The sequence below is a fragment of the Delphinus delphis genome, chromosome 10 (genome assembly GCF_949987515.2).
Source record: "Delphinus delphis chromosome 10, mDelDel1.2, whole genome shotgun sequence".
NCBI classification, from domain to species: domain Eukaryota; kingdom Metazoa; phylum Chordata; class Mammalia; order Artiodactyla; family Delphinidae; genus Delphinus; species Delphinus delphis.
In genome coordinates, this window is record NC_082692.2 from 74,590,195 (window position 1) to 74,610,180 (window position 19,986).

At 40.5% G+C, this 19,986-nt stretch overlaps 1 protein-coding gene across 27 annotated transcripts in view; it reads right to left on the bottom strand.

The window, feature by feature from the left end:
* FHIT (fragile histidine triad diadenosine triphosphatase) overlaps positions 1-19,986 on the bottom strand; it is a 1,444,513-nt gene that overhangs the window by 207,888 nt on the left and 1,216,639 nt on the right. The gene's annotated exons all lie outside the window — the stretch shown is intronic.

Sequence of the window (19,986 nt, forward strand, 5' to 3'; positions counted from 1 at the left end):
CATGTTGGAACTTGACCACTTTTATGACGGACTGTTGGATACATACAAGGAAGAGTAGGCATTTCATATCCTGTAAGCAAATATTTCTCAGACGTGAGAGCAAAACTAGAAATAATGACTGGAATATTGTACTTCTAATATTTGGGCCCCATCGTTTTTAAAAATATATCCTTGAACATGGATGCATGTGTGTGTGCATGTCTGGGTATACACATGTGGATATATATGTATATATACATACATATGTATATAATTTTTCCGCTGAACGTAACTACATCATATACCATCATAGGATCTTAAATTAGCCAGCAAAGGTAGCCATATGATCTACATCTACCAAACTACCTTCAAAATAAAGCCCTTCTATAGCTGAGATGAGTATTTGTCACAAGCAAGTGCTGGAAAGGAGGAGGCATTTAAAATCATGACAAAGGGGCTTCCCTGGTGGCGCAATGGTTGAGAGTCCACCTGCTGATGCAGGGGACATGGGTTCGTGTCCCGGTCCGGGAAGATCCCACATGCCGTGGAGCGGCTGGGCCCGTGAGCCATAGCCGCTGAGCCTGCGGGTCCGGAACCTGTGCTCCGCAACGGGAGAGGCCACAGCAGTGAGGGGCCCGCGTACCGCAAAAAACAAAAATAAAATAAATAAAATAAAATCATGACAAAATTTCAAGACTTGGCACATTTTTTTGACAGTAGCACGATCTCTTGTACAGTAGGCCCTTGTACCAGAGCTTCATATGTGTGCATTCAATATAGCAAGTTACTGGCTCATAATATGAAGCAGCATATATACTGATTCTTTTACTAGATCTTGAAATTAAAACACATGATGCCTTTAAAAGAACTGTAAAGAATCACCAAGTGGATCACTCCACAGTGAGAACTGACGAACATAGCCTAGGCTGTGGGAGAAAAGGTAGGTGATTTCTCTTTTGAAGAAAGCTCTCCTCTTACAGACGGACTTTCTACTGAAGAAGAAAAAATGTAATGAAGAAATATAATTAAGTATCTCATATAAATAAGGAGAGATGAACAAATTCAGGATTAACAAAGAGGTTTCAAACCAAACGTCAACTCCAAACAATGAGCCGGTACTACCTTGCTATCCTGAACCAGATGTCTCTAAGGTCCCTTCCAGTGCTAACCGCCTATGACCCTCTCCTCTTTTCTCTTTCCTCACCCTTGCTCTCGCAGTTGGGACAATGAGCTAGAATCTCCGGAGAATCCCGACTTGCTCTGCTAGTGTGAAGTCATGTCAATCCCAGTTTTCAGCCTCAGGACTCAAAATAGCAACCTCTACCCGCCATCTAGTGTCATTTTAATCGTGTGTGGCTTTGGTATATGTGTTGAAAATCAGCATCAGAGTGTTGACTGTCATTCAAGTAATCAAACTAAACTATAACAGACAAGGTAAGGTAAGTGCCGGAAACCCAGATTCGTGAATGACCTCAGGTCCTCTCCTCTGGCAGGAGGTAGACACATGAGGCACCAGCACTACAGTCCTACTTTCATGTGTAATTACAACGGCCAGACAGCAAAGCAGTGAGGATGGTTCCATGCTCTGCTCTATGTATGGAGTGGTGATGGAGATCATCACCACCACCAAAGCTGTGGAATTTCTTCTCCAGTTCTTTGATGCTTCTCAATCACTGTCATAGCTACCATTTAATGATGATGCCTCATTATAAATAATCAGAATGCCAGTAATTAAGTATAGACTATTTCATTTAATCTCTTCAACCACTGAACCTATAAGACAGTATTGCCTCTGTCTTACAGAAAAATGAAGTTCAGGGAAGGAGGGTGAGTAACATATATGTAAAAGATTCTAACAAAATGTTCTGACTTGAAGCACATATTCTTAATCATTTGGGATACCAGCTCTCACCTCAATGCATAAACTATGTGGCAACACCGAGGGAGGTGCAAAATCTCACAGGAAGTAATTTGAGTCATTCATTCATTCATTCACTCATTCATCCATCCATCCATCCATCTATCCATCCATCTATCTATCCATCCATCCATCCATCCATCCATCCATCTATCCATCCATGCATCTGTCCATCTCTCCATTCATTCTTGCTTCAAGAGATATTTACAATGCACCTTTTCATGTACTTGATGCTGGGACACAGTGGCGAGCAAATCAGACAAGAACCCTGACCTCACAGAGTCCAACTCTAGTGCAAGAGCAGACATTCACTGATGGTGTGAATGTGTAATGACAAATTAAGCTCTTTTTTGAGGGAGAGGAGTACAGTTCAATGGGAGCCCATGACAAAGAAGGCTGACTTAGGCGGGGAGTCAGGTCTAAAGAAATGAGACTTAAGATGAGAAGTAAAGAGTGAGTCAACGTTAATTAGGTGGAACAAAGGTGGTTTAATGAAAATAGAGCACTGCAGAGGGGAGAACAGCACTTGCAAAGGCCTGGGGGAAGGAATGAACATGCAGTGTTCAAGGAGCTGGTGAACAGTGTAGCTGCAACAAGTCAGCGAGGGGAAGGGTGTAAAGAGAAAAGCTTGGTGAAATAAGTAGGGGTCAGATCCTATTAAGGTGCATGGGTTGCAGTGGGAAACAATGGGAAGACTTAAGAAAATGAGAGAGAGAGAGAGAAATAGTCAGACTTCAGGGGGCATAAATAATATGGGAAGCATGGCAGGAACCATATTTACAGCAACCAATAAATAGGTCACTCAATGGTTCAGATAAGAAATTCGGTAGCTTCGATTAAGTGGTGGCAGTGGTAATGAGGAGAAACAGATGGATTTAAGAAACACAATGAGGTGAAATCTAAAGAATTTTCTGATGAATTGGATTTGGGAAGATAAAGAAGCCGGAGGAATCAATGGTCATCTCTAGGTTTCTCACTTGACCCATTAGGTTGTGGCATTCACTGATAAACTCCAAAAGGTAGTCCCATTGACTCTGAGGTACCTTTTAGGCTCCCTGGTAGAGAGGCCTAATAGGCAGTTAGGTGATGGAGGTTAAGAGGGAGCAAAGAAGCCTGGGATGGAGATATTAATTTGAGGGTTAACCGTATATATAGAGATGGTTGCTGAGGCTTCGGGGAATAGAGAAGGGGTACTAAGCAAAACAATACTCATGGAAAACTGCAAAACACGCTCTCAACTAACTACATTCTTCTAATTACTTTTCCTTTTGTTATGAGTATTTGCATTTGTCTTTTACCCCCATGTTAAGAGAACTTCTAATTTTCACTTACACTTCCCATTGGTTTTTTTTTTTTTTTTTTTTTTTTTTTGCGGTACGCGGGCCTCTCACTGTTGTGGCCTCTCCCGTTGCGGAGCACAGGCTCCGGACGCGCAGGCTCAGCGGCCATGGCTCACGGGCCCAGCCGCTCCGCGGCATGTGGGATCCTCCCGGACCGGGGCACGAACCCGTGTCCCCTGCATCGGCAGGCGGACTCTCAACCACTGTGCCACCAGGGAAGCCCGGTTCTATTTTTTGAAGTTATTTTGCATATCTCTTTTATACTATGAGTCCATATAGTTACTCCAGCTCTTGAGAAATGAGGAGAGAGAGTATCGATCACTAGCCGTCAGAATACCCAGATGAGACTCCAAGTAGTCAGATTACTCTGACAGCTAACATAGGAAGCAACAGCTTAAATTCACTCACTAATAGTGCATTCAAAGAAATTGTCTTTGAGACTCCTAGATGATTCTTGATGCCTTCCTATCTTGAACACCAAAATGTTTGAAAGTGGTGGGCGTGGGAGACTGGACCCCGCATTTTATGCCTAAAGGATTCCCCCAGTGTTTGGTTTTAGGGTGGATTAAATTCACCATGACTAATTGGAAAATTCAAAGATGTTAGGACACACTAGCTATTAAAGCCATTTTTCTCGTCTTCAAGCTTACCGCTTGATTGATTTATAGCTCAAACTGATAGTTACAGAAATGGAAATGTAAAGATGAAGCAGTCCCCAGGGGCAAAAAATCCTAGAAACATGCGAATACAATACATGTACCAAGTAATGAGTTTAATTACTTAATTATTAGATACTAAGTACTCAAATTTAATCAACACCTGTTCCCTCAAGAAGAAAATCACTTCATTTCATTGTTCTCATAGCTCTCTGTTATGCCTCACACATTATTTTAAAGCTCACTTTTTCACATTTTTCTAATGCTAAGCCATGAGCTTCCTGAGAGACAGGACACAGTTTCTTTTTTCTTTTTAGTCTCCCAGGCCTAGCACAGTTTCTGGCACACAACAAATGAATTAATGCAACCACTCGAGCAATACTTCTCAACACAGGGCAGAAACATTCCACAAAATAATTCATTAAACAAACTGACACCATAGAGATGTTCCATTAACAGGCTTTTTGGACCAAAATGTTTAATTCAGCAGCCCTGACCACATCTCAAACAAAAGGAACCCTATCATTCATATTTTCATCTTGAAAGCCAACCCACATGGCAAATTGTTTCTAAAACATATGAAAATAGAGAACAAAGTCAGCCTTCTGTGTTTGAACAAAAAATGCCACTGACTAGAGATGGGGCTCTTGGAAAATACTTGGTGTTGCCCATTCTCTCTCTCTTGTTTTTCTTCTTAAGACCTACTTTGCCCAAAGTTTAGTCAAAACCAAAAGAAAGCATAATCTATTTACAGTAAACCGATACTCTTCAGGATCACCTTAATGTATTTCAGCTAACTGTCAATCAAAAGTTCTGAAAAGTAGAAGGTCCTAGAATGGAAATACGATATTCATTTCATTGGAGTGAGGGGGTGTTAAGGTGTTAAATTATTATTGCCCTAAGCGAAAGGATGGCTAATGAGTTCCTAAATTACAGAGTTTAATTCCCAGGCTTATTGACTACTAGGTTATAGAGCTTTCTTCATTTCCATCGTTAAAGAGATATTTAAATGTGAATGTCTTTTCTAACCTTGCAAGGCAACTGATAGAAAACAATGACTATTTCCTCAGTACAATTTCATTTTCCTTGAAATGTTTATTTAAATATTAAAATCCAACTTAAAGCAATTATTCACATATGTATTTGCTAGTTCAAAAGCACAAACATGACATGTGGGGATGAAGATCACAATAAAGAAAATGATAAAAGAACAGCTAGATGCATACATTTTTCTAATATCCGTTAAACATGCGTTATGCATAGAACTCAGCACTGCCAGTATTTATTTCTAACAAGCCAAGTACACAGTAGGAAAAGCATCAAGTGTTGCTAGTGTTAAAGGTTTTCTGGTTTTGGGTTGTGTCAAAAAACTTAAAACTCATGCACACTCATTCAAACTCCAAGTCTGAATTCTATGGGTTAAATCCTAGTACAATTAAAACTAACCTTCACTGAGTATCAGGTTTTAAGTGCCCAAGTACATGTTACGAACTTTCCTTTTTCTTTTTTTCTTTTTTTAATTGGGGTATAGTTGCTTTACAATGAAGTGAACCAGCTATATGTATACGTATATCCCCTCCCTCTTGGACCTCCCTCCCACCACCCCCCATCCCACCCATCTAGGTCACCACAGAGCACCGAGCTGAGCTGCCTGCGTGATACAGCAGGTTCCCACTAGCTGTTTTACACATGGTGGTGTATATATGTCAATCCCAATCTCCCAATTCATCCCACACTCCCTTCCCCCCACCCCATGTCCACACACCCACTCTCTACATCTGTGTCTCTATTCCTGCCTTGCAAATAAGTTCATCTGTACCATTTTTCTAGATTCCACATATATGTGTTAATATCATTTTTATAATCTTATTTAGTCCTAAAAATTAAGTAAGTGAGGTTTAGAAAAATAAAGAGATTTCCCAGAGATTGTTTATGAAGTGGTAGAACCCCAGTTTCAAGGACAGATCTGTTGGACTCCACGATGACTTCTCTTTCCAGAAAGCTATACTACAAATTGGGGGAAATGGCTCATCTTAAAATATCTTGTAAGTAAATAAATGAATGGTTTTCATGGGAACATAGGCAAGCAAATTAAGAGAAGACAATTTAAAATGTTGGATGTGAATTGGTAAACAGATGCATGTCACTAAAAAGTCACATTTTTCATCATAATAGTTTGCTGTCTGTTGGCAAAGACCCCAGCAAAGCTGTTTTTATACAACAAAAGCACAGCTGGTTAAAAAGGGAATAAATCTGGTCAACCAACTAAGATTTTCAATTCATTTAATGTCAGGTATCTGTATGGAATCGTTTTTTAAATAAAGCAACCCATAAGTCAGCTGACCCATAATAACTTGGGCTTTGGTTTTTTGTACTTAATAACTTTAATTTTTTGGTCAAGCTCTTTAAAACAGCCTGTCTATTATTCATGGTAAAAGCTCAAATACGTTACACTAAAATTGATTTTAGACCCTGGAAACTTCCTTTGCACAGAGGTATGAAAAGGGAATATTTGAAATTAGCTTAAGGTTTGGGTGTATTTCAGATATGACACGCCATTCATGTTCACATGTTCTATTCTCCATGAACAATGGGCTGTGTGGACCAATGCGTATCATCCATTAACCCAATACTTTATCAATTGACATGTATTATACAAAAGTAACTTCATATCCATTACCCCACGTGATGGACGTTTAACTCATTTCCAGAGTGTAACATAAAACTAAAAGGGTTTATATTTCACATACAGGGCTAGTTACCCAATTTTTCTTTAGCGTTTGGTTAATTAGAACGAAAGTCTCTCTCACGTGTATATATCAATCATAAAATGCCCCAACAAAGCCCATAAAATAAATTGTAACAGGTAAAAAGCAGCACTCAAATACTGAACCTTTAGGAAATAACAAGGGAAGACACACATCACTAGCTATTCCCAATTAAAAATGTCATCAATTCAGAGTTCTGAATTTAGACATTTATAAGATGAATCACATGATGGTGAACATAAATCTTACTTCCAGTGTGCATAAGCGGGAAAAAGTATATTGTATATGTATAATTATTCAGTGTTATTATTTTTAAAAGCCCTATACATCATACCAAAACAAATCAATATAATGCCGCCAATGTGAATATCATTAGGCTCAGCATCTGAAACTCAGCATGAAATCTACCAGACCATAAACTTGAAAGGGAGAAATTCAACATCAGTTTCAGAAATCAAAGTAACATCAGGATAAAATCTATTAGAACAAAAAGTCTTATTCAGGGGATAATGATGTTCTTGGCAGTGGCGGGGGAGAAGGTTTGAGACACTCTGCTCTATTAACATCAAACCTTAGGAAATATCTAATTATAGGAAGGTTTTAAGGCAAGTAGGTCATAGAGTTAGCAAAACAATGCTTACATTATGACAGAAATCAATAGCATGCTTCTTTTATTAAATATTACTTCCTAAATGTGTAAGGCTTTAAATGTCTAGCAGAACGCAGCATGAAATACAACATAGGGTTGCAGGTATCTGTGACTATAGAAAATATAGACTCTATTAAGGAGATATATCTGACATATACATATGCATGTATATGTGAGAATATATTTAATCATATACTAAACCTCACAGAGCTACAGAAGTATCTCCCTGCTTGCTTTATACATTTACTGTAAGAGAATACTATTTAAGAGATGACAGTAATTTCTAGTTTACTTATTTTGTCTCGCAGAATTATGTCCTCTTGGAGCTAGAGAATAAAATTTCTTGGTAACATAACATACTCTAAGATTTTGCATTAACACACCCATGAGTGACCAACCTTCTCCCACCCTCATCAAGAGAGAGGGACAGACCTCCCAAGTCTAGCCTAACACTGGGGTTTGTTTATTAGACAAAGCCATAGCTCTAAGGGATTCTTAAAGGGACTTTTTAAAGAGGATTAAGTAAATCCACCTTCCAGCCCACACAATACAATACCCAGGATGATAAATAACTTTATATTAAAGCTGATATTCAAAACTATCTATAAATATTAATATCCTTTAATCTATAAATACAACTAGGTCATCAGAGAAGCAGTTGAATCAGCTTCAAATTTCCTCCTTTCCCTTCTGTCAAAAAGGATGATCACGCTACAAAAAGCATATCAAACTGGTCGCCCAGAGAACCAATGGCCAAGAGAGGCTGGGAAATGAGACCACAAGGGAGCATGCCATTGTTTTAGAGGCCTTTCTAGACTGGACGAATGGAAAGAACGTGCAGATAAAACTGCTGAACTGATGTGAGCGTCTCTGAGAAGACGTCACCATATGCAAAGGTGTCCAAAAAAGGATAACCCTAGAACTGGCAGAGAAAATTGCTGAACTGCTTTTGGGAACCTGTGAAGAATCACCATCATAAGCAGAGTCTCCAGACAGGGATAGCTGTAGTACTCGACCTTCTACTGGGTTAATATGAAGATGGCACTCAAGGGAGAAAGCGCCCTTTCATGGTCCCCAGGTGTGGGGCTTACAGTGGAAGCCTCGACTGGACTGCATCCTCATTTCCACTTTGGCCAGGAACTGTCATGCATGACATAACCTGTACAACCCACACACACTGACCTTGATCTAAAAGAACTATAGCCTACAAACCTAACAAAAGCTAGGTAAAATTCTAAAACACATTATGTTTAAATTGTTGGTAATAATTTAGCAAAGACGCTCACTAAGAATGAGCATGGTTCCCAGATGCACCTCAGTTTCTATATTTGCAGGATAAGCTTGGTAGATCTGAGGAATGCAACAAAATATCATGGAAGGTATTTGGAGTTACCATAATTCTTTATTAGGGAAGGACGGGGAAGAAAAGACTAAACAAAAAATAAGGAAAAGGAGAAGGAAAGGGGGGTGGTAACCAAGAAAGAAAAATAAAAGAAACAGAATGGAAAAAACGAGATACTTTAGAAAACAAAAAAGGAAGGCGGAATAAAGAACAAAGAAACAATCAGGATATCACAAGACATAAGACCCAGTCTCTCACAATAGCATTGCAAAGAATCTCACTTCAATCCAACAAGCAGAACGTAAGCAACAGTACTATTATAAAGGATCAGGGGTAGGTGAGAAATTTTCCTTCTTCACCAATTTGGAGGGACACTGAAATAAGGAAAAATACCACCTCTCTTTCTAAGGAGACATTTTTAATATATAAGAAAGGCTGTGGAAGGCAAACTTGCTTTAGGTGGTACCCACTGCTAATCTCAACTGTGTACTTTCCTACAAAGGTCAGGTGTCCAGGACTCTCAGCTGCAGGTGATGAGATCATACAATTTCAATTTGATTTCACAATATAAACTGGGGGTTTTTGATAAAGTGAAGAACTGCCCAGAAAGAGGGCAGGAACCTATGTGAACCTAAAGCAGTTCAGGAAGCCCAGACTCATTTAAGATCTGTTTTAGACTCAGCCGGGATAAACTCATAGTGCCTTTAAGGTGACTTACATGGCTACAGTTGCATCATTTATACTAATATTTCCAGCAGCCCCTCAAAAGCAAGATATTTTCTCAAAAGGAAAATAACAAAATATACTGCCTGTCAGATACTTCAGGGGCCACTTAAATTGTCAAAATAAACCCGGCAAAAGGATCACTGAAGTTAACAGCCTTGAGAATTTCTGATATTACACCTCCCTTAGGTAAAGCCATTTCCAAAGACTGTCATTTCAACTGCACGTCTCCCTCCAGAAAACTTTGCGTTTCCTTTTCACTCCGACCCAGGACGTGACTAAATATCACTTTGCTGGGTGCCCATCCTCCCTCTAACTCAGGTCTCATACATTTTCATTTAGCCACACTCCTCAGTGAGTACCGCTGCGCTCCCACGTTTACCTCTGGGAGGATTAAAGAGGATGGTCTTTATGAACAGATGGTCTTTTCAAGGAAAAGTAGCTACATTTAAATACAGATAAATGTACTGTAAATAATGGCCTTAAAAGAATTTAGGTCTTTAGGGGGAAAAATATGGGAGCATAAGACACTATTCTCTAATTACATGAGATTTTTTTCCTTCCCTTGAAGACAAAACCAATTCCTAATGAAGCATAATGAATCGTAACGAGGCACGGATGCTCATTCTAACAGATGTTTATTGATTAGTGTTGACTGAACACAAAGAGCCAAGTGCTGCTGCCACCTCACCGACAGTGAAGTGGTGGGAAGAGGCACGGGCTTCGTTACTTTACCTCCAAAGACAAGCTGACAATTTTTTAATTTTTTGTCTCAAGAGCGGCTGAGCTCTTAGTTTTATTTTCTTTTATTATTATTTTTTTTAATTTTATTTTTGCTGTGTTGGGTCTTCGTTTCTGTGTGAGGACTTTCTCTAGTTGTGGCAAGAGGGGGCCACTCGTCATCGCAGTGCGTGGGCCTCTCACTATCGCGGCCTCTCTCGTTGTGGATCACAGGCTCCGGACGCACAGGCTCAGCGGCCATGGCTCACAGGCCTAGTCGCACCGTGGCATGTGGGATCTTCCCAGACCAGGGCTCGAACCCGTGTCCCCTGCATTAGCAGGCAGATTCTCAACCACTGCGCCACCAGGGAAGCCCTGAGCTTTTACTTTTAAAAGGCTGCCTTACAACTCGGAAAGCAAGTGGAGGGAACAGGCTTTCGGTGTCCAATCTGTCTGGCAAGGACAGATTGTTTTAGGGTGCAATGGAAAAAAACTTTAATGAAACTACATTTCAAACGAGCAGCATATGTTTGATTTTCCCTTCTGCTGCTCATCCTGCCATTTGTTAATTTTTGTTATTGTTGTTCTCCCGGACTCCTAAATTTTCATACAAGCTGTCTCATCTGAAACTAACACAGCTTGGGGTTAATTACGCTTGGGATGCGAAAACCTCCACCTCCCACTCTAGCCTTTTTTTTTTCCCTCCCAGATTTTCCACATTTAACCAAGGTTCGCTAGTGAACCAGTGATTTCTAACTGAATGACCAGGGAAGAAAAAATAAATTCTCCCTCTACTAGTCATCAAAGCCTCAGAGCCTGAAAATGTGACTTCCGGATAAATGCGGGCTTTTCAGCCACCTCAGATGCACAAAATCGCGGAGGTCACAGCCCAGAACACAGGTCTTGAGAAATTCTGAAATTGGGAATTAGGGTGAAATTTTTTTCCCTTTAACACCGTAATGCTTCGTATTAATTTAAATGATTCTCTCAGAATGATTCTGTGTCCCAGTTAAATAAAGTTCAAGGAAATGAATTTCAGTCTTCAGCAATCTAAGTCCCATTTGAAAGCAGTTTTAATCTTTTTTACAAGATTTTTCTTTAAAAAACTACAGCAAATAGGAAATCTTCGGATAGCAGGTGCTTTGATAGATGCAAGAATATTTTTCTTAAAAAATGTGAACACACCAGGGAGAGGGGCACCACTATTAATATCTTTGCTGGAAAGGCATTATGATGAGAATATCTTCTGTTTGGAGACTAAAGACATGAACGGCTGTGTCTGAAGGGTCCTGATTCAAGGGGTGATTTCACTGCAGCATTCAGTGCAATGGAACCTGTGGCTGGATGAGTTTATAAACTCTGGGGCTAATAGCCTTGGATGATCAGTTGAGGAACCTGGGGAGATTCATTCCTTTCAGTGGGTTCCCTTACAGGAAACAAGCTGAGACAGACTTTGCCAAGAGGCCAAGAGAATGCCTGACATTTTTCTACAACATCTGCACCAACCAATGGCAGAAAAGGATCTTGGAATCTACACAGGGTCCTTGGGCAGCTCTGGGCTCAGGCAAACTTCATGCCCAGGCGCCTCCAGTCACATGTTCTATGACTGTGGGCAAACTAAGTAAACTCCTTAAGGTTCAGTTCCCTCATCTGTGATACGGGCAAGATTATGTCCATTTCAAGGGTCACTGGGCAGATGAAATGAGTTACCAAAGGGCCTAGCATGCAGTAAGGGCACATTAAATGGCAATAAAATATAATCATAACTATCGCAAATGTCATTTTCTTACTCTGTTTCATTTCTCCCATTCAGTTCATCTCTATAAGTCTGTATAAAGGTTCAACCTCTTTTCGATAAGCCCTGAACAGACATGGCAAACTGTGCTGCTCACCAGCCTTCAAAGGATGATAACGTCCACCGCTTGGTCACTGATAAGGGGCTGCACATGTGAGGGGCCCCATCATTACTCTGTATCCTGTGGACAGGGTAGCAACATGGCGCTAGTGTCCTAGTAAGGATGGGTACTCAGAACCAAGATGTTATAGCCAGGTGTGCGGCTGGCTAAATTCAGCTGTGATGCATATAAGGAAAACACTCTGGAGTTTCAGACTGACTTGGTGGCATGTTAAGAAGCTTGATAAACCCCAAATGGGGTCTTGTGAGATCTAGGGCCACTTAATCCTGGACAATAAGAATACCATTGTCACCAATTCAGGCATGTCTCCCACAAAGAACTGAGGAGACTTGAGAAGCTTGGTTTACCAACCAGCCCATCTCATTTCCTGGCATGTTTGACTGGGAATGTATCTTTGGCACCCACAGTAGTAACCTATCAATTTTAGTAAGTTTTATGGGTCAGGGTGCCCATATCCACCAAGCATCCACCTTACATCTCAGAGGGCACCTGGCCTTTGCTCCTCTTGGGTCACCACTCCCACAGGTGGGCCAGTCAGCTTTTCTCTGCCGCTTCCACCTTGTCCCAGATTTCGAAACAATCAAACTCCCTGATCAGTGGAATCCAGGCCCCATGAACCCATGTTCCAGGTCTCGGCAGTAAGTCAGCCCTGGGGCTCAGCCCGCCCTGCTCACACTGCTGCCTGGACCACAGCTTCCGCAGCTGAGCTCCCGCCTCTTCACTCAGTCCAGGCCTCAGGAACATGGCCAGGGCTCCTTTCTTTGGGGGTTAAGGCTCTTGTCCCTTCTAGGTTCTCCAGGGAGGAGAAGGAAGGCAGGAGTTGCTGGTCCCCCCCGGTGCTTTCATCACACTCATCTATGTGTCTGTTGTTCTTTGGTCACCGCCTGGGTTCTCTCACTTTGATATTTTTGCTCCCGATTTCTCTGTCTCTCAATCCCATCCCTAACCCCTACTAGTTTACCAGTAAAATCCCACCCAGTTGAATCCGACTCTTTTATGAACCCAGTCAAACAGGATGCATCGCTCTCCTCTAATTCTTAAACTACGTGATTCCTCACTTTCGGTGCTTCTTATTGCTTTCCATGATAGCAACTAAGGATACGCCCTATCATGTGGTCTAAACTCTTGACTGTCTTCCAAGCTCCTTTTTCCTTTCCACTTATATCTCCTCCCATCTATTTTCCACTCAAATGCTACAGTGACCTTATTGAAACACAAATCTGATTCCCTCTGCTTCTGGCCTCTCTGTGGTTTCCCACTATACTTGAGATAAAGAACAAGATCCCAAACACAATCCAGAAGACCTTAATTGGCCCTGCTCATCTTATCCTCATTTGGTATCTTCAGCCTGCTCTAGGCTGATGTTCCCACCGTATCAACCCCTCTCCCCTGCCACAGGGCATTTGCACATGCTCCCCCACCCCAGCTATTTCCCCATCTCTGACTCTACTTAGTTAACACCCCTCCATCCTTTACCTCTCAATTCAATCATCAATTTCTAAACAGGATCTCGTATGGCCTTCCCAGCTAGGCAAGTTCTCTTTGGGTAAAATCTTCCAGCATTAATATGTCTTCTTTAAAGCACTCATCAGAGACATAATTTTATGTTTTTGTATTTTTTAAAAATAATTTCTGGCTACCCTATGAGACTATAAACCTTCTGAGTGTAGGGACCATGCTAGCTTTTATTGAACATTTCATCCATAGGGTTCTGTTCAATATGTATTATAGTTGCTCAATTATTATTTGCTGACTGAAGTTATTTGGGCCAAAGACCAGCTTTCATTTTTCTTCTTATTCCACCGATTTCTGGCACATAGGAGGCTTTATACCTTACTTCCACTGATAAAAATATGGGTATAATGTCTGAAAGCTTCCTGTTTCTCCTACTACTACCATTAAACAGGACTACAGCAGCAATACTTCACAGGGCACTGTGGAGGCTTCAAGCATAAAATTTTTTTTGGAAAAAAAAAGCTAGTCAGTGCCATATAAAAGGAAGAATATGGTCCTCTTGGGCCAGGCAGTTCTCAACAACTGATACGGAGTGCCTCGTAATTGCTACAGTCACAGCAATCTATTCTGACCATAAAGGCAGGCCAAAGCAAACTGTTATGACCCCTGAGTGTTACCTTTGCCTGTTTTGCCAAGTTGTACCCCAACCCCAAAATAACAGATGATCTTCTACAAATTGTCCAAGTAAAAAAAGAAGAATAAAAGAAAAGCTGTGCATGGTTTAACCTCCGTTTGTGTAATAAGTGTAGAAACTCCTGATGCTTGAAATCTGCCTAAACTAAATCTAGATGTGCCTAGGCACTTCCCAAATATCTTCATTTCTGGGCTGGTCCTAAAAATACTGACGAGGGAGAGCAAATTTCAGCTTAGATTCAAAGCCCAATCATTTCAAAATGTCAAGTGAAACCGTATCACCGAGTCCTCCTCCATGCTGATAAACTTAGACACAGCAAAGAAATCCTGACCACAGAGGTCAACCATTCAAACAGGAGAACAAGTATGCAAGGTACTTCCCACAGCACTGGGGGAAATATTTTGGAGCCAAATATAGCTTGAAGGTACCAATTATAGGGAATTAAGGCCCTGCACACCACCAGGGGGTCTCTGAGTGGGGTGGGAAGGGGCAAGTGAGAACTGGTGAAAGTGTCTGGGAATATGTGTTTTTTTTGGTAGAGACAGGGTATAGCTTCGATCAACGGATCAGAGGGGTTCTAAGAACCAAAAGAGGTTGAGAATTTAGAATGCATTTTTAGCTTCCATTCTGTAGATAGTACAACTTGAGCCTCAGATAAAACAGAAGTGCTTCTCTCAAGATCATGTATCTGCCAATGGTTCTGGCTCTGCCGCTAGGCAAGTACCCCCCAGACTCCAGCCTGCTGTTTCTTCCATCTATCAAGGCCTCTCTGCTTTCCTTGCTCAAATAACTACAATTCATGTTCCCTTCCCAACATTTTGACTTATTTTTAGTGAAAAAGTAGGAATCTCTGGAGCATTTATTTAAAATAAAGCCAGCCTGTCAAACCATCAGTGACGTGTAACCCTAGCAGGAGAATCCACCATCAGCTACAACAGCCGAGTAAAAGGGTCGTAAAGAGAAGAAACACATTCACGTTTCCAAGCCTCCAAGAAGTTATTAAGTATGATGGCAGGGTCTTCTCTCTGTGTCAAGGTTGAAAACAAACTGGATTTAACTTTACATTTTCATAATGGCAGCCGAGGTCGAGTCACTGTGTTACCTAACCATTAGAAGTGGGAATATGATTTGTGAACAAGTCAAAAGCAAAGAGAAGTACTCATGCCAGATAGGAATGAATTTATAAATATTTATCTATAGCCCCAGGACAAACATCTTACACATACACACACAAATAAAGCCATAGAAATCAAGGTTATTGATACTTTGTGGCTGAATTTCTAATACCTCTAGTTATTCTACTTATTAATTGATTGTGACACAATAGCAAAAGAGAGAGAAAGAGGTAACTGAAATATTCAAATGTGGATGGTAATTGGCCACCCTCTGTTTTTCAGTATCACTCTTTTAGAAGGATAGCCATGAAATTACAAGTTAAGGACACCATCAGGCAAGTATACAGTATTACTAAATATACCTAGTGAGCATTAAATGTGTGCCAGACGCTATGGTCTGTATGTTTTCTTCATGTCCCATCTCAGTTAATCCTCATAGTAACGCTGGTACCATTGTTAATTTCAGTTTACAGGTGAGAAAACTGAGGCTCCAAAACAGATTAAGCAACTTCCTTCAACCAAATGGCTAAATAAATCTGGGCTCAAACCTCAAAGCCTGTGTGCTTTCCCTTACTGCATCTCTGATCTTGGGCAACACATCTGGGGAAGCCCCACCCTAAAGCTGTGCTTACAGGGCCACCTTGTGTGCCAATTAGGACTTTACTTAAAATTTAAACTACTTCATGTCCTCCCAAAAAGGGAAATAGAATATGAGACACCTACAACATAACTATGCTGAAGTAAGAGCCCTAGACTCACTCATGTATAATTAGGTATATACCCATGATCTGAATATTTAAAATATCATTAAAAGCCCTACTATATATATTAGAGACTAGAATGCTTAAAGAGCTGATTAACCAACTGTGCACTTCTGTTCACCTCTTATCATTTCTTCTTGGTGCTCGGAAACAACCCAAACCACTGTCTGAGCAGCAGCTTAGAACCAAGAGGTCCTTGTATGCCCTCTGGAGGGTGGGGCAGAAGGGACTCCACACTCAAAAATTACTGAGAAACAATTAGAGAGACATATGTAAATTTTTCTCAGGACAAGGTCCCAGGCTACTCTCAAAAGGGCCAAGACCTGGAGACCTTCAACATGGCGGAAGAGTAAGACATGAAGATCACCTTCCTCCCCACAAATACATCAGAAATACATCTACACGTGGAACAACTCCTACAGAACACCTACTGAATGCTGGCAGAAGACCTCAGACCTCCCAAAAGGCAAGAAAGTCCCCACGTACCTGGGTAGGGCAAAAGAAAAAAGAAAAAACAGAGACGAAAGAATAGGGACGGGACCTGCACCAGTGGGAGGGAGCTGTGAAGGAGGAAAGGTTTCCATACACTAGGAAGGCCCTTTGCGGATAGAGACTGGGGTTAGCGGGGGCGGGGGGGTGGTGGTGGTGGGAAGCTTCGGAGCCACGGAGGAGAGCGCAGCAACAGTGTGCGAAGGGCAAAGCAGAGAGATCCCTGCACAGAGGATCGGTGCCGACCGGCACTCACCAGCCCGAGAGGCTTGTCTACTCACCCGCCAGGAAACTCAAAAACTATTAAAATCAGCAAGGGAAAAACAACAAATAACATACAAGGGAATCCCCATAAGGTTAACAGCTGATCTTTCAGCAGAAACTCTGCAAGCCAAAACGGAGTGGCAGGATACATTTAAAGTGATGAAAGGGAAAAACCTACAAGCAAGATTACTCTACCCAGCAAGGATCTCATTCAGACTCGATGGAGAAATTAAAACCTTTACAGACAAAAGCTAAGAGAATTCAGCACCACCAAACCAGCTTTACAACAAATGCTAAAGGAACTTCTTTAGGAGGAAACACAAGAGAAGGAAAGAACCTACGATAAAAAACCCAAAACAATTAACAAAATAGTAATAGGAACATACATATCGATAACTACCTTAAATATAAATGGATTAAATGTTCCCACAAAAAGATGTAGACTGGCTGAATGGATACAAAAACAAGACCCGTATATATGCTGCCTACAAGAGACCCACTTCAGACCTAGGGACAAATACACACTGAAAGTGAGGGGACAGAAAGAGATATTCCATGCAAATAGAAAACAAAAGAAAGCTGGAGTAGCAATTCTTGTATCAGACAAAACAGACTTTAAAATAAAGACTATTACAAGAGACAAAGAAGGACACTACATAATGATCAAGGGATCGATCCAAGAAGAAGACATAACAATTGTAAATATTTATGCACCCAACATAGGAGCACCTCAATACATAAGGCAAATTCTAACAGCCTTAAAAGGGAAAATCGACAGTAACACATTCATAGTAGGGGACTTTAACACCCCACTTTCACCAATGGACAGATCATCTAAAATGAAAATAAATAAGGAAACACAAGCTTTAAATTATACATTAAACAAGATGGACTTAATTGATATTTATAGGACATTCCATCCAAAAACAAGAGAATACACTTTCTTCTCAAGTGCTCATGGAACATTCTCCAGGATAGATCATATCTTGGGTCACAAATCAAGCCTTGGTAAATTTAAGAAAATTGAAATTGTATCAAGTATCTTTTCCAACCACAATGCCCTGAGATATAAATTACAACAAAAAACTGTAAAAAACACAAACACATGGAGGCTAAACAATATACTACTAAATAACCAAGAGATCACTTAGGAAATCAAAAAATACCTAGAAACAAATGACAATGAAAACACAATAACCCAAAACCTATGGGATGCAGCAAAAGCAGTTCTAAGAGGGAAGTTTACAGCAATACAATCCTACCTCAAGAAACAAGAAACATCTCATATAAACAACATAACCTTACACCTAAAGCAATTAGAGAAAGAACAAAAAAAAACCCCAAAGTTAGCAGAAGGAAAGATCAGAAATATCAGATCAGAAATAAATGAAAAAGAAATGAAGGAAACAATAGCAAAGATCAAAAAAACTAAAAGCTGGTTCTTTGAGAAGATAAACAAAATTGATAACCCATTAGCCAGACTCATCAAGAAAAAAAGGTAGAAGACTCAGATCAAAAGAATTCGAAATGAAAAAGGAGAAGTAACAACTGACATTGCAGAAATACAAAGGATCATGAGAGACTACTACAAGCAACTATATGCCAATTAAATGGACAACCTGGAAGAAATGGACAAATTCTTAGAAAAGCATAACCTCCCAAGACTTCAGCAGGAAGAAATAGAAAATATAAACAGACCAATCACAAGCACTGAAATTGAAACTGTGATTAAAAATCTTCCAACCAACAAAAGCCCGGGACCAGATGGCTTCACAGGAGAACAGTATCAAACATTTAGAGGAGAGCTAACATGTATCCTTCTCAAACTATTCCAAAAAATAGCAGAGGGAGGAACACTCCCAAACTCATTCTACAAGGCCGCCATCACCCTAACACCAAAACCAGACAAAGATGTCACAAAGAAAGAAAACTACAGGCCAATATCACTGATGAACATACATGCAAAAATCCTCAACAAAATACTAGCAAACAGAATCCAACAGCACATTAAAAGGATCATACACCATGATCAAGTGGGGTTTATCCCAGGAATGCAAGAATTCTTCAATATATGCAAATCAATCAACGTGATACACCATATTAACAAGTTCAAGGATAAAAATCATATTATAATCTCAATAGATGCAGAAAAGGCTTTTAACAAAATTCAAAACCCATTTATGACAAAAACCCTCCAGAAAGTAGCACAGAGGGAACTTACCTCAACATAATACAGGCCATATATGACAAACCCATAGCCAACATCATTCTCAGTGGTGAAATATGAAACCATTTCCACTAAGATCAGGAACAAGACAAGTTTGCCCACTCTCACCACTATTATTATTATTATTTTGTGTGTGTGTGTGTGTGTGTGTGTGGTACGTGGGCCTCTCACTGTTGCGGCCTCTCCCATTGCGGAGCACAGGGTCCGGATGCGGAGGCTCAGTGGCATGGCTCATGGGCCCAGCCGCTCCGCAGCGTGTGGGATCTTCCCGGACTGGGGCACGAACCCGCGTCCCCTGCAACGGCAGGCAGACTCTCAACCACTGTGCCTCCAGGGAAGCCCTCACCACTATTATTTAACATTGTTTGGGGAGTTTCAGCCACAGCAATCAGAGAAGAAAAAGAAATACAAGGAATCCAAACCAGAAAAGAAGAAGTAAAACTGTCACTGTTTGCAGATGACATGATAATATACACAGAGAATCCTAAAGATGCTACCAGGAAACTACGAGAGCTAATCAATGAATTTGGTAAAGTAGCAGGATATAAAATTAATGCACAGAAATCTCTTGCATTCCTATATACTAATGATGAAAAATGTGAAAGAGAAATTAAGGAAACACTCCCATTTACCACTGTGACAAAAAGAATAAAATACCTAGGAATAAACCTACCTAAGGAGACAAAAGACCTGTATGCAGAAAACTATAAGACACTGATGAAAGAAATTAAAGATGATACAAACAGATTGAGAGATCTACCATGTTCTTGGATTGGAAGAATCAACATTGTGAAAATAGCTATACTACCCAAAGCAATCTACAGATTCAATGCAATCCCTGTCAAACGACCAATGGCATTTTTCACAGAACTACAAAAAAATCTCACAATTTGTATGGAAACGTAAAAGACCCCAGAGAGCCAAAGTAATCTTGAGAAAGAAAAACGGAGCTGGAGGAATCAGACACCCT